The sequence below is a fragment of the Gopherus flavomarginatus genome, chromosome 7 (assembly GCF_025201925.1).
Source record: "Gopherus flavomarginatus isolate rGopFla2 chromosome 7, rGopFla2.mat.asm, whole genome shotgun sequence".
NCBI lineage: Eukaryota > Metazoa > Chordata > Testudines > Testudinidae > Gopherus > Gopherus flavomarginatus.
The window spans coordinates 55,406,793-55,423,146 of record NC_066623.1 but is presented as its reverse complement, the minus strand read 5'-3'; the positions used below and the strand labels follow the sequence as shown (position 1 = coordinate 55,423,146).

General features: G+C 42.7%; 1 long non-coding RNA gene across 1 annotated transcript; it reads left to right on the top strand.

Annotated features, from left to right (window-relative positions):
* The first annotated feature begins 4,011 nt into the window (after positions 1-4,011).
* On the top strand, positions 4,012-9,586 carry LOC127055925 (uncharacterized). Its single transcript, XR_007775666.1, has 3 exons — positions 4,012-4,177; positions 6,848-6,973; positions 9,452-9,586. It is a non-coding gene; the product is annotated as an uncharacterized LOC127055925 (long non-coding RNA).
* The last annotated feature ends 6,768 nt before the right edge of the window (positions 9,587-16,354 follow it).

Sequence of the window (16,354 nt, the reverse complement as noted above, 5' to 3'; positions counted from 1 at the left end):
TGAACCCCAGCAAAATCAACTCACTTCTTGAAACAGATAAAAATTCCATGTTGAGTACTGAGACAAGGATGTTTGGCTGAAACTTCATAAACTGAGGTTCTGGGTAAACACTGAAGATTCTATGTTATTTTTAGTAAGGGTTTGGTCAGGTTTTTTAAACAGCTATGTCCATTCCCCCCCATCATTGTCTCACTATTTGTTTCCTACTATGGCCACAAACAAAGTTTGAGTGCCTTGGACATCTTTGATGTGGTATAGTCAGCAATTGCACAATTTTCATTTGTGGTGTGTCATGGTACAATTCCCCACTCTGAACCTTAGCATCCAAAAAGATGGGGTACCAGCATGAATTCCTCTAAGCTTAATTACCAGCTTAGAACCTGTAGCGCTGCCACCAACCAGGAATTACAGTGCCTGGTACACTCTGGTCCCCCCAAAACCTGGCCCAGGGAACCCCAAGACCCAGACCCTCTGGATCTTAACACAAGGAAAGTAAACCCTTTCCTTCACCGTTGCCTCTCCCAGACTTCCCCTCCCTGGGTTACCCTGGAAGATCACTGTGATTCAAACCCCTTGAATCTTAAACAGAGAGGAAAATGCACCTTCCCCCCTCCTTCTCTCTCTCCCTCCCAGATTCTCCCTGAGAGAGAAAGTAATCCTGGCACAGAGAAAAATCAGCCTCTCTCTCCCTCTTCCCTCCTTTCTCCCCACCAGTTCCCTGGTGAATCTAGACCCAGTCCCCTGGGGTCTCACCAGAATAAAAAAAAAAACAATCAGGTTCTTAAACAAGAAACTTTTAATTAAAGAGAGAAAAAACAGTAAAAATTATCTTTGTAATTTTAAAATGTAATAGGTACAGGGTCTTTCAGCTATAGACACTGGGAATACTCTCCCAGCCTAAGTATACAAGTACAAATTAACATCTTTTCAGCAAAATACCAATTTGAACTCTTTTCAGCCAAATGCACATTTGAACTTCTTCCAACCAAATACACATTTGCAAATAAAGAAAACAAACATAAGCCTTAATCGCTTTATCTACCTAGTACTCACTATTCTGAATCTATAAGAGCCTGTATCAGGGAGATTGGAGAGAAACCTGGTTGCACGTCTGGTCACTCTGAGCCCCCAGAGTGAACAACAACCAAAACTAACAGCACAGCACAAAAACTTCCCTCCCTCAAGATTTGAAAGTATCCTGTCCTCTGATTGGTCCTCTGGTCAGGTGACCGCCAGGCTCACTGTTCTTGTTAACCCCTTCCAGGCAAAGAGATATGAAGTACTTCTGTGCTATTAACTTTTCTTATCTGTTTATGACATGGTGTTTACCTAGTTCTTCTGTTGCTGGTCTCACTGAGCTGAAATAGTTGGAAGTATCATTTGATACAGCCTACGTTGTCTCAGTCTTAAGTGGAAGAGTATAGTAGTTTCCTTAAATATGCAAAGGAGAAAAATGATCTTGTGTTCTATTTCGTCTTCTTGGTGCTTAAAGAATCTATTATTTTAATTCTGTTCGCTTTGTCTTTTTGTTTAAAAAAAAGAAGAAGAAAAATTCAAGTCTTGTCTACTTGGAAAGAGTGTGCGGCTGGCTAGAGAATTAATAGAAGTATGACATCACAAGGGCCAAGGAAGTGAGACCTGATTGGCTATGGGAAAGTGATTTTTTAAAAATTCAGATTGTTTAAAACTTTATTTGATTATTCCCTATTTAACTAAAGTATTTGGGTGAAAAAGGCCCTTCAGTTTCTCCATCCATTCAATAAAGGTGTAAGAAAGCTAGTCCCATACACATTTCTGAGTATTCAGGAAATCTTCTGCTCAAAAAGAGAAGTGAGACTTTCCATTCCTGATATTTATAAGGAAATAGGAAGGTAGGGGCTGCTTTTTGCATTACAAAGAGAGAAAAGAAAACTTATAGTTTAAAGGTCCTTTATTCAATACCCAAGTACTGCAATTGTCTTGTCTAGAGGGAACTTCAGACAGCTTGCTCTTCAGGTACCCATCTTGACTAGCCACTAGGAAAGCACAGACACTGCACTCTCATTTAGGTCTGATGAGAGTAAGATCTGGAGCTGTCTTCTGTGCAGTGATGGCACTTGCAGCTCAGAACTTGAAGTAGCATTTGCTTAATTTGGCATGTATGATGGGTTGGGTCACAGAGACCACCCCCTTTGGGACTGCCACCTGATGTGCTGAGACTACCTCTGAGCCTGTTTTCCCTGGCAGATTAGGACTTCAGTACCCTGTCTTGTTGAGCCAGACATGCTAGCCTGCTACAAACACAGACCCAGGTCTGAACCACGTCCCCCAAAAGCTGAAGACTTAACTGAAAACAGCTGAAGAAGTGCTCCTGTCTCCAGCACCCAGATACCCAGTTCCCAATGGGGTCCAAACCCCAAATAAATCCATTTTACTCTGTATAAAACTTATACAGGGTAAACTCATAATTGTTTGCCCCCTATAATACTGATAGAGAGAGATGCACAGCTGTTTGCTCCCCCAGGTATTAATTTCTTGCTCTGGGTTAATTAATAAGTAAAAAGTGGTTTTATTAAATATAAAAAGTAGGATTTAAGTAGTAACAGACAGAATAAAGTAAATTACCAAGCAAAATAAAACAAAAACATGTGTGTCTAAGCCTAATACAATAGGAAACTAAATGCAGGTAAGTCTCACCCTCAGAGATGTTCCAATAAGCTTCTTTCACAGACTAGACTCCTTCCTCATCTGGGTCCAGCAATCACTCACACCCCAGTAGTTACTGTCCTTTGTTCCAGTTTCTTTCAGGCATGTCTCGGAGGTGGAGAGGCCATCTTTTGAGCCAGATGAAGACAAAAAATGAATTTTCCAGGGCCTTTTATATTCTCTCTCTTGTGGGCAGAAATCCCTTTGTTCTTCTGTGCAAAATCACAGCAACAAGATGGAGTTTGTAGCCACCTGGGCAAGTCACATGTCCATGAATGATTCAGCTTTTTGCAGGCTGACACCATTGTTTACATGTTAGTTTGAATGTTGCCAGGAAAGCTCAGATGTGGATTGGCGTCTCCCAAAGTCCATTGCTAGTTAAGTACTCCCAATTACACTATGTTGACCAAATCTGCCTTATGCGTTTCCTACAGCAAACACTTTGAATACAAGCTTAGAGCCTACACTCATAACTTCAGATCTAAAAATGAGACATGCCTACAAATAGGATGAATATATTCAGTAGATCATAACCTTTGCAAAGATATGTTACATGGCATATCTAGCATAAAACATATTCCAGTTATGTTATATTTACACTCATAAGCATATTTCTATAGAAGCCTTATGGGGTGCAATGTCACAGCATATATTTTCTGTTTTTGCTTGGTTTTGTTGTGTAACATCTAGCTTCCAACAGTGGTGACAGTGATTATGCTACCCATTAGGGGTAGATTGTGTTTTTTTGTATTTTAGGGTTATGCTAACCCTTCAGGGGTAGATTTTTGCATTCACAGAACTTTCATTGAGCCTGGTCACTCTGGTGAGTTTTGGGAGCACAAGAAATGCAGGATCAAGGATTAATAATCTTAATCTCTGCATTTTTACACTTAAATGGTATGGTTGTAATCCTGAAAAATGAACGAATGAATAAATTTGAAATACACCTCTACCCTGACATAATGGCACCCAACGTAACACAAATTTGGATATAATGCAGTAAAGCAGAGCTCCCGGGGGGGCGGGGATATGCACTCCGGCAGATCAAATCAAGTTCGATATAACGTGGTTTCACCTATAACTTAGTAAGATTTTTTGGCTCCCAAGGACAGTGTTATATCGAGGTAGAGGTGTATCTCTTTTAATGTTTGGAAAGTTGATACATTTGGTTCGTTTATTTCTTGGTGGCTTTTGTTTTGATTTATGGGTACTTAAAATAAACATTTCATTTTGTTTAAGCACTTAATACAAAAGGAGAATTGAGGAAGAGGCCTTTGATGTGTGGGAATTAAACTATTTGTTGTTTGTTGTCTTTTACAAAAGCTGTGCGCAGCAATGAAAACATTGACAAGAGGAGCAGCTGTCTTGGAGAAACAGTGATAAGCAACCGTATAAATAACTTACTGATGTGACATTTTAAAATTCTGCTTCTAAAATTGATGCTGTCTTGTTAATGAGCTGAAAGACCAATGGAGAAACTAGTGAGAAAGGGGTAAGTCACACAACCAGCTCCTTATTTCTTGCGTCTGATAGATGTGCTGACACATGCTACCTGTAAGTCACTAGAATAACAAAACCATTGGGGCCAAATAGTCTAGAGACTTTTAGGACTTATATATGCAGGAAGGCTTTTTCGGTGTAATCTAAGGGCATGGCTACATTCGCAAGTTAGAGCACATTAAAGCAGCCCTGGGCACCCTAACTCATGACCCTTCCACACTGGCAAGATACTTAGAGTGCCTGGACTCTGCAGCTGGAGCGCTCCTGGTAATCCACCTCCACGAGAAGCATAACGCTTGCTGCACCTCGACTGAAACACCCCAGCGTTAGTGTGAACAAGGTGTTGCATTACTGCGCTTTGATCGGCCTCTGGAAACGTCCCATAATCCCCTAAAGTCAAGTGGCTGCTTTTGTCATTGTTTGGAATCGGCTGCAGGAATGTGGATATGCCCTTTCAAAGCTCCATTTCTGACAGCCAGAATGCTTATTTGCTCCGGGACAAAGCAGCCATTAGTGTGGAATGTTGCTTGAGGGGTGTGGCCATGCCAGGGCGCTTGAATCTGACACTGTGGACACACTACAGCACTTTCCCTACTGCGCTTTCCGAGGGCTGGTTTAACTCACTGTGCTCTACATCTGCAAGTGAACCATGCCCTAAGGTGTGGATTTAAACTGATATAACCTTGTCAAGGCTGATTTTCCACTCTGGCACTTCAAGTGCAGAAGGTGGGGCCCGCAAGAATTTAAAAAAGTAATACTGTCCACTCCAGGCTTGTATTAAACTCCCAAGGTTACAGCTTTTCTCTGACCATGGATTGGTAGATGCTGCCACCACCCAAGTGCAGAATCCATTTGAGAGCCCAGGAAGGTGCACTTAGGAATTCCTTTCTGTGGAATACCCTCAAGCCCTTTTACCCCTGACTCTGGAGAAGAGCTGAGAAAGAAAGAAGGGGAAATTAGCTTTTGTCACCAGCTAATTAAACATGTGCACAAACCTCTTAGGACACACAAATCCAATTCTGTTCTTAAAAAAGAGAGAGAAAATACACCTGGGAACTCAGGCTAAACAACTACAAGGATTAAGCACCAGGAATAGTTTTCTTGAGGTCCAGCTTAAAGGTTACAAGCAAAACAAAAGCACCTGGGTTTAGCACAGAGGAATTCACAAGCCATAAAGAAATAAATTAAATAAACCTAATCATGTCTTCCTAGACATTTCCTGATCTGCTTACATATCTTGGGTTTTAAATGAGTAGTCTTTAGGTATGATACTGATGATTTTTCTTACCTGACCCAAACTTCTTACAGCATAGCTCTGCCCTGTCCCCTCTCTCTGGGAATACAACTACAGACAGACAAAAGGGAAATTGGCTTTTTTGGCCAGGGGTCCACTCACTTCCTTTTACCTATGCATAGCACTGAGACTTTTTAACCCTTTACAGGTAGAGCAATTAGAGAACAGCTATTAAGAGGGCTTTTATAGCTACTGGCTGGCTAGGTGTCCATAAAAGGGAGCTACCCCACCTGCTTCATTTATCACAAACCCTGTTATAACTCTTCCATGTACACAAGCCTTTGGGCAGAATTGGAGTGTATATGAGAACAGAATGGCTGCCCTTGTTTCACGTGCTTATCAGTGGCCAAAATTCTGGCTGAAAATGGTGACAATGCATTCCCCCACTTTGAACTTTAGCGTTCAAAAGTGGGGACCTGCATGGACTCTTCTAAGCTTAACTTCTAGCTTAGATCTGATAGCGCCGCCACCAGCCAAAATATAGTGTTTGGCACACTTTCTGTTCCCCCCAAAACCTTCCCTGGGGAACCCAAGACCCAACCCCCTTGGATCTTAAAACAAGGAGAAATAAACCATCCTCCCTCCTTTCCCCGTCCCAGACTTTTCCCTCCCTGGGTACCCTGAGAGACTACACCGATCCAAACTCCTTGGATCTTAAAACAGAGAGGAATTAACCTTCCCCCCTGCTCCTTTCCCCCACCAATTCCTGGTGAGTTCAGACCCAGTCCCCTTGGGTCTTAAACAAGAAAAAAAAATCAATCAGGTTCTTAAAAAAGAAAGCTTTTAATTAAAGAAAGAAAAAAGTAAAAATTATCTCTGTAAAATTAGGGTGGAAAAATGTTTACAGGGTATTCAGCTGATATAGACTAGAGGGACTTCCTCCCCCTGAGCCTGAGATTAAAAGTTACAGCAAACAGAGGTAAAACTCCTTCCAGCAAAATACACATTCGCAAGTTAAGAAAACAAACATAAGACTAATCCGCCTTTTCTAGCTAGTACTTACTATTTTGAACATGAGAGACTGTTTCAGAAAGATTGGAGGAAGACCTGGTTGCACGTCTGGCCCCTCTTAGCCCCAAGAGTGAACAACGAACAAAACAAACAGCACAAACAAAGACTTCCCTCCACAGAGATCTGAAAATATCTTGTCCCCCGATTGGTCCTCTGGTCAGGTGTCAGCCAGGTTTACTGAGCTTCTTAACCCTTTACAGGTAAAAGAGACATTAACCCTTAACTGTCTGTTTATGACACAAGCCTTTGGGCAGAACTGGAGTGTATATGAGAACAGAATGGCTGCCCTTGTTTCATGTGCTTATCACTGGCCAAAATTCTGGCAGAAAATGGTGACAATGCATTTGTGTGTAATAGGAAGATAATGGAATAGGGAGTGTGATGAGAGTTTCATTGGAAGAAGAGGAGAGAACCACATACCAGGAAGGAAAGCAATAGAAGAGGGTCGCATTCACCCCGTGACGCATTCTTCATCTAAAAAATGTAAGTTCGGTACTGCACTTCAGGCAAGCTTACGCTAGGAGAATAATGACTGTATCGAGTTGTTGTTTACAGTGATAGTCCTTCAAATGGTTCATTACATCCATGTAGCAACACTAGCTTTGTGAAGAAACCAAAATGGTCTTACCCACACAGCTGGTCTTACGTGTGTGATAATACTAGTGTATTTGGGGACACCTGAAGCACCTGTACCCTACTGTGTAGTACTACAGCTCTGGGCTAGTGTTTTTTTAGATAATTGCCAAAATGGCTACTGATCTACTGCAGTATTCTGAGAGCAGAGGATTATTTGGAAATTTTGTACAACTATCCTAGAATATTCCAGGCCTGGTCAGCATCTCCACATTCTGGAGTGCAATCTAGATTAGTGAGGGGTTGTGTCAGCAATGAGGGTCTCCTGTGTTAAGCAGTTCTGACTCTGCATTTCTGATTCCAGTAGCCTGCTTGTTACACCCTAGCCATTCTCTGGTTTCACGTGGCAAGTGACCCCGCCATCTCCCAGTCCCGAATTTTCCCAAAAACATGTGTTCTGCAATGCCCAGCCCTCTACTAGCCCATTCAAAGTGATATTAACATTTGTTTATTCCTTTAAAGATACAATACCCAGCAGCTTGCCACACTCACTTTAAATCAAAGACAGCACTGGGTTTAGATTAAAAGTAAGTTTATTAACAAAAGTAGATAGCATTTGAAGTGAGTTAGAGTATAAAGGATAGAGCTAAAACTGGTTACAAACAAATAAAAATTAAATACACTTTCCAGATGCTAAGACTTAAAAAAAAAAAAACCCCTACAAGGTAGTTTCCTTCCAGAAAGATGGCTGACCATATCTCTAGTTAGCATCTTCCACAAAAGTACAAATAACTCAGTTCCTTTTTCTCCCTACGTAAAATCTCACTTGGGGTTCTCTGCCTTTCTTGCTACAGTCCAGTGAACCTTAGGAATTGATTCTTTTGAAGGTTACCCCCAAAGTAATGTTAATTCAAACTGTGAGGAAGTTGACATGGAGTCTCCTGGTGAAGGAATTTTCATGCTGTTCCCTCCCCCGCCACTGGTGTTTGCAAAACTGCAAGTTGATCAGTTTCCTGCAACCTCCTCCTGCTGCTGTCTTGATGGTCCTTGTAGTGAGGCAGCCTGGCTCCCAGCCACCCCAGAGAGGGACGAGCCCCTCCGGATGCCAAAGTCGGTGGAGCCACTGGAGCCTGCGCCCGCCCCCCAGAGGTCAAGGCACAGGACAGGAAGTATAAAAGCCCAACCCCTGGGCCCAGAAGTGGCCTGGCTGCTGGAGAGGCTGGATGCTAGTGCCCTAGCTCCTACTGGGGAGACTCCTGCTGCCTGTGACCGCCCCGAGGACTGGCCATACCTGTTGAGGCTAGATGCTGACCAGACGCCGGAGAAGCCAGTAAGCGTACCGGTGAGAAGGGACCCAGAGGACCTGCCCAGCTTACCACTCATGGAGTACCCCGAGGAGCCCATGGTGCTTGATGCCATGGAGGACGCCAACCAGATGCAGGCACTGCTAGAGGGGGAGGTTGGAAGTAGCCCGGGGGCAGCCGACTCTAGTCTGGCTGTGGCACACCCAGAGCTGATGTCAGTGTATTGCGGCCAGGATCCCCACTGACACAGCAGCAGGTTGCCTGCTGCTGTCAGGGCCCCGGGCTGGGATGCAGTGGACTGGGCGGGCCTGCGTCCCCCCTGCCACCCAACTCACAGGTGGCAGTCTCCCCCTTGCCCCAATGCTCAGGACCAGGAGCCTGGGCTTTGCTCTTGAACTGTTTGTTTGCTGCCCCGCCCTGACCCAGGGCCTGGGCTTAGTACTGAACTCTCTGCTCAGCCCCTGCCGGAGGGCCTGAGCCCTTGACTGTTTCCTGCCCCACCGGGCTAATTTGCAGACTCACCAGACTTATGTAGTGAGGCAGCCTGGCTCTCAGCCACCCGAGAGAGGGGAGACCCCAACAGCACACGCCTACAGTCCTGTTCACTGTCTACGTAATTTGCATTCACATTGTCTCTTAACGTACCTTGGAAAGTACTTCCAAGAAACCACATTCCTTTGTCTAAGATGGAGTAACTTTAGCCTTGCCTGAGAGATGCAGATTGATAATATAATTCCGAATATGTTTATAATTTTGAATTTGTCCTCTGTACAAACACCACGCAGTAATATTAATGATCAGTATGAAATTAGTTTTCTATTGATATCTTACATGACACCTTCTAGATACAGGTTATGACATTAATGAGTTGAAGTACTGGTCAGACCAGCTGGAACTCACTATCAGATACCAATGAGCCTCTTACCCTCTTGCAGTAGGATGCTGTTCGGGTCACAGCAGTCTCACATTAATGTCTTCCTTACTGCATCATTAGCATTAGCCTCACTAAAGCGGAGTGCTATTTTTGGACCAAGCTCCTGTGCTAGGCCAAAATAATTTCCAATGTCAATGGCTCTCTTTTCAGATGTTCCCTTTTTTTCTGACTTAATCCCTCGAGCAGACCACCAGCCTGGGCCCTCAGCCCCACTAATGAAATATATCCATAAACGAGGAAGACACATGATCTCTGTGCAGAGCTTGACCTGACATTACAGCAAGAGTCCACCCAGGTGTATATGTATTTCTCTTAGATAAAAAATGCAGATACAATTAGTGTCCATTTTAGCACTGAGCTAGAATTGTTTAATTGGTATATTATATCAATTTATTATGCACCAGTGAGTATGGAAAAAAATCCCAAATTTAATCTGAGGGGTTGGAATTAAGCCATTTAAGTCCCTTTAACTATTTATACTGTGGACCACATCTCCAGTCTCATTTGCAGTGATGCAGCCTACCTTCCTATCCATTCGGAACAGTGTGCAACATCCCTTAATTGCAATCTTCCCACTCCTTTCTGCTCTGTTCCTTTCTCTCTTCCTATGTAGATGTTTCTCTGCTACCTGACCATTTCTTCCCTGTACCTGCTGGAACCAAAGAGGAGCAGCAGCCAGCATCATATGATATGGAAGCTCTTCTTAAAATACTATCAGATGAGTCACAGCCTACCATACTCACTCTTTGCCTATGGAAAAATACAATGGTCTATAATTAGTATAATCAGTTAAATTTTACGGAAAATCATTTCAATTATCTTAAAAAACAAAGAATATATCCGACTAAGTGGGTATTCACCAACGAAAGCTCATGTTCCAATACATCTGTTAGTCTATAAGGTGCCACAGGACTCTGCTGCTTTTACAGATCCAGACTAACACGGCTACCCCTCTGATACAAAGATTATAGATTGATTAACATTAGAAATACAGGTTGTGTTTGGTTATAACAGGCTGTTTTTTTATTTTATTAATTAATAGAGCCATTCTTTTATAACAAATCTTATAAAACATGCTTTACAACTTTAAAGACAAACATACCATAGGCCAGTTCAGAATTGTATATTTGTGTAAGTCCCTAAAGCTTTGTTCACAAGGCCTACGACCAGTCATTTTCTTCAATTTTGTGGTCTTGATCACATATTGTGGTTCATGATATTCTACTCTTTCTCTTATGTCTTATCTGTTGATAGTGTTGGTTAAAGTCTTGAACTGTCTCATGTTTAGGCCCAAACTTCTGTTTTTGGTACACGTAGGTGCACAACCTGCTTATTAGTTGTCCTATAAGAACGCTACACAATATTAATATCTCAAATTTAGTAGGGTTTTTGATACTGTCTCACATGACATTCTCAAACAAACTACGGAAATACAGTCTAGATGAATCTACTATAAGGTGGGTGCACAGCTTGTTGGAAAACTGTACTCAGAGTAATTATCAATGGCTCACAGTCAATCTGGAAGGGCATATTGAGTGGGCTCCTACAGGGATCTGTCCTGGGTGTTGTTCTATTCAGTATCTTCATAAATAATTTGGATAATGGCATACGCAGTGGTTTTCAACCTTTTTTCATTTGAGGACCCATAAAATTTTTTGAATGGAGGTGTGAACTCCTTTGGAAATCTTAGACATAGTCCATAGACCCCATGTTGAAAACCACTGGCATAAAGAGTACACTTGTAAGCAGAGTCAGGATGAGCACTACCCTGACATCTGGTGGTGAATTGTAGGGAATGTGGAAAGAATTCCAAGAATTTCAAAGAATGGGGAAAGATTTGCATTGACATCCACCGTCCACTTAGCATAAGCCCACAGCAGACTGGGATGGTTATTTTAACAGCTCTGGGATCCCCAATTTCTTTGTTATTGGGGCAGGAAAAAAAGTTTGTCACCCTGATTGTGTGAATGGGGAGCTGTGGGACTGCTTTGTGACAGAGATGACTCAACCTCAGTTGGGTGGTACTTGCTAAACATGGGACAAGGGTTCCAAAACCCCATGAAGGGAGAGAGGTTAGGGACTGGTGTGTGTACCTGATGCTATGGGCCCCTTCTAAGGGCCTGGAACACCAATTGCACATCCTCCTCTCTCCATTGTGGAATGTCAGAGTTGATTTTTTATTCCCTTAAGAATCCAGATACAGGTTACTGAGCTTAACTCACTTTTGGCTAATGGTGCACTAGCACTGGGGCTCCCCTACTATGAGCTGAAATCACTAAGAGCTGAAATCACTAAAGAGCTGAAATTACTGAGCTGAGAGCACTGAGTACTGTGCTAACTAGTGGGGGAGCCTGAAGCTATACTGTGGAACAGAGCAGCTGGCGGAGTGGAGCAGTTTGTGGGGACGGCTGGAGCGGATCACGGGACAGCTGGTTGAGCAGAGCGGCTGGCAGAGCGGAGTAGCTGTGGGACGGGTGGAGCGGCCCACAGAGTGAGCAGAGCCGAGCAGTTTGCAGGGACAACTGGAGCAGCTCACGGGACAGCTGGTGGAGCAGAGCAGCTGGTGGAGCGGAGCAGTTTGTGAGGACGGCTGGAGGAGCAGAGTGGAGCGGCTGGTAAAGTGGAGCAGTTCATGGAGAAGGCGGGAGCAGAACCCACGGAGAGGCAGGGCAGTTGGCCCCGGACCACATAAGGTGCCCTTTTCTACCCAGGCTGGGGGAGGGACCTCTGCAGATAGACTCTTGAACTTTGGGGCTGCACTGACCCAGGACAGAGACTTTTGGATTGTGGGACTTTTGGGACTGTGGGTGATTTGGGGGTTGCTAGACTCAAGAGCCCAGGAAAGAGGACACAGCCCAATTTCCTGGGGTGGGTCTTTGCTCACAGTTTGGTCTATGAACTCTAGTTGAGGTGTTTTCCCAATTTAGTGTTTGTTGTTTATCTCATGTATTAAACCTTTTCTGCTACACCGAGACTCTGTGCTTGCGAGAGGGGAAGCATTGCCTCTTCGAGGCGCCTAGGGGTATGTGTAAGATTTTCCCAGGTCACTGGGTGGGGGCTCGAGCTGGTTTGGCATTGGGTTATTGAAACGGAACCCCTGGATACTGAACCCGGCCCTTGTTGCTGCCAACTCAGAGGGGCAGAAGGGTTACACACTTATAAAGCTTGCAGATTATACTAAGCTGGGTGGCCTTGCAAGAACTTTATAGGGCAGGCTTAGAATTCAAAATGATCTTGATAGATAGTCTAAAATGAATAGGATGAAATTCAGTAAGGCAAATGCACAGTACTACACTTAACAAGGAATACTCAATTGCAGAAATACAAAATGTGAAATGACTGGGTAGGAAAGAATACTGCAGAAAAGGATCTCGGGGTTATAGTGGATCAAAAACTAAATATGAGTCAACAATATAATACTGTTGCAAAAAATAATCATTCTGGTATGCATTAGCAGGAGTGTTGTAAGCAACACATGAGAAGTAGTTCATCCACTCTACTCAGCAGTGATAAGGCCTCAACAGGAATATTGTGTCCAGTTCTGGGCTCTGCACTTCAGGAAAGATGTGGACAAATTGGAGAAAGTTGAGGAGAGCAACAAAAATGACTGAACGTCTAGAAAACATTACCGGTGATGAATGATTGAAAAAAATTGGGTTATTTTAGTCTGGAGAAGAGAAGATCGAGGGGGAAAAGAGTCTTCAAGAATATAAAAGGTTGTTATAAAGAGGAGTGTGATAAATTGTTTTCCTTAACCATGGAGGACAGGACAAGAAGTAATGAGCATAAATTGCAGCAAGGAAGATTTAGGTTAAATATTAGGTAAAACATCCTACCAGTAAAAGTAGTTAAACACTGAAACAAATTACCAAGGGAGATTGTGGAATCTCCAACAATTTGAGGTTTTTAAGAACAGGTTAGACAAATACCTGTTAGGGATGGTCTAGATAATGCTTAGTCCTGCCTCAGTGCAGGGAATTGGAGAAGGTGACCTATCAAGGTCCCTTCCAGTCCTACAATTCTATGATTAAGCTTTTCTCCTTTTTCTTCCCATTTTCCTTATTTTAATATCTTAATTTTGACTGACTATTGTTGAAGGGGTTTCCTCCTACCCTAGTATTCAGAAAAAGTTCTCAAACTATAGGCTTGATGGCAGGAGATGATCCTCTTCCACCAAACTCCAAAAAGTTCCATCAGATTTCGAAGGCCTAGTGCACATTTAAAGGTTAGGTCAACATAGTTGCACTGTTCAGAGGTGTGGAAAAAAAAAACAAACACAAAAATGAAAACACACCACTGACCAACATCGTTATGCCAACCTAGCCTCCAGTGTAGGTATAGCTGTATGGATGGAAGAATGTGTCCATTGATGTAACTACAGTCAGCGAGAGAGGTGGTGTTCCTACACCTGAAAAATCCCTTCAGCATAGGCTGCCTCTACACTTCAGGGCCATGCCGGCATAGCTATGGAGATGTAGCTATTCCAATATAGTCTCCATAGGGTAGGCGTAGCCTCAGTAGTTATCTTTTTTTCCTTCTCCACTGTAGAACTTGACTTGAATTAATTTTTCCAAATACCAGAATTTCCCAAATATTTTGGTACCAGTCTATAGTTTTAGGGGAGTCACTCCTCTTCTACCACCTTGGTATAATAATTCTAACCCCAACTAGGAAATGAGTAAGCATTTTTTATGGTTTGTATAAGATGCCTAGTTTCCAGGACAATTTAATAAAAATACTAAGGAGTTATCTGACTAGCTAATGCCCTGTTATTTCCCTTACGGAGTCTCCAGTAGCTTTCCAACGTGTCTTTAATTTTTAGGCATATCCACTAATTATGGAGAAATTCTCCCATTTAAATACATTCTCTCCACCCTTTGCCCATCCCTCTACCATATATTTACTTTAAAGGGATTAGGTACCTGTGACGGGTTGGATCACAGAACCCCGCTTGGGAGCTGCCACCTGATCTGCCAAGACTACTTCTACCCCTGCCTTCCCTGCCAGCTCAGCGCCCCAGCACACTGTCTTACTGAGCTAGAAAGTCCTGTCTGCTCCAGCAAAGACCCAGGTGTGAATTACTTGTCCCAAAGCTGCAGCTTTACCTGAAAGCAGCTTACAGAAGTGTTCTTGTCTTTAACACTCAGATGCCCAACTCCCAATGGGGTCTGAACCCAAATAAATCAGTTTAACTCTGTATAAAGCTTAAGCAGGGTAAACTCAAATTGTTTGCCCTCTATAACACGGAGATATGCACAACTGTTTGCTCCCCCAGGTATTAATACATACTCTGGGTCAATTAATAAGTAAAAAGTGATTTTATTAAATACAGAAAGTAGGATTTAAGTGATTCCAAGTAGTAACAGACAGAATAAAGTAAGTCACCAGCAAAATAAAATAAAATGTGCAAATCTATATCTAATCAAATTGAATACAGATAATCTCACCCTCAGATGCTTCAGTAAGTTTTTTCCTCAGGTTGGACACCTTCCAGGCCTGGGCACAATTCTTTCCCCTGGTACAGCTCTTGTTCCAGCTCAGATGGTAGCTAGGGGATTCTTCATGATGGCTCCCTCCCACTTTGTTCTGTTCTACCCATTTATATAATCTTTTGCATAAGGCAGGAATCCTTTGTTCCTCTCTAGGTTCCCACCCCCTCCTTCTCAACGGAAAGACACCAGTTTAAAGATGGATTCCAGTTCAGGTGACATGGATTGAGAACTGGTTAAAAGACAGGGAACAAAGGGTAGGAATTAATGGTAAATTCTCAGAATGGAGAGGGGTAACTAGTGGTGTTCCCCAAGGGTCAGTCCTAGGACCAATCCTATTCAATTTATTCATAAATGATCTGGAGAAAGGGGTAAAAAGTGAGGTGGCGAAGTTTTCAGACGATACTAAACTGCTCAAGATAGTTAAGATAAAAGCAGACTGTGAACAACTTCAAAAAGATCTCACAAAACTAAGTTATTGGGCAACAAAATGGCAAATGAAATTTAATGTGGATAAATGTAAAGTAATGCACACTGGGAAAAAATAACCCCAACTATATATACAATATGATGGGGGATAATTTAGCTACAACAGGTCAGGAAAAAGATCTTGGAGTCATCGTGGATAGTTCTCTGAAGATGTCCACACAGTGTGCAGAGGCAGTCAAAAAAGCAAACCGGATTTTAGGAATCATTAAAAAGGGGATAGAAATAAGACTCAGAATATATTATTGCCCTTATATAAATCCATGGTACGCCCACATCTCAAATACTGTGTGCAGATGTGGTCTCATCACCTCAAAAAAGATATACTGGCACTAGAAAAGGTTCAGAAAAGGGCAACTAACATGATTAGGGGTTTGGAGAGGGTCCCATATGAGGAAAGATTAAAGAGGCTAAGACTCTTCAGTTTAGAAAAGAGGAGACTAAGGGGGGATATGATAGAGGTATATAAAATCATGAGTGATGTGGAGAAAGTGGATAAGGAAAAGTTATTTATTTATTCCTGTAATACAAGAACTAGTGGTCACCAAATAAAATTCATAGGCAGCAGGTTTAAAACAAATAAAAGGAAGTTCTTCTTCATGCAGCGCACAGTCAACTTGTGGAACTCCTTACCTGAGGAGGTTGTGAAGGCTAGGACTATAACAGCGATTAAAAGAGAACTGGATAAATTCATGGTGGTTAAGTCCATAAATGGCTATTAGCCAGGATGGTTAAGGAATAGTGTCTCTAGCCTCTGTTTGTCAGAGGATGGAGATGGATGGCAGGAGAGAGATCATTTGATCATTGCCTGTTAAGTTCACTCCCTCTCAGGCACCTGGCATTGGCCACTGTCGGTAGACAGATACTGGGCTAGATGGACCTTTGGTCTGACGCGGTACGGCCGTTCTTATGTTCTATAGTGGTGTTGATGATTAAGCTAGAAAAATAATTATAAATAGCATTATTTAGAAATAGTTGTTTCAGTTAGCAGTTAGACAGTTTACCCTTTTTTGTCCCACCCACCCACCGACCCTTTAGTTTTTCATTAAAAGTTACCTTAGCAATGGACTGTAACATG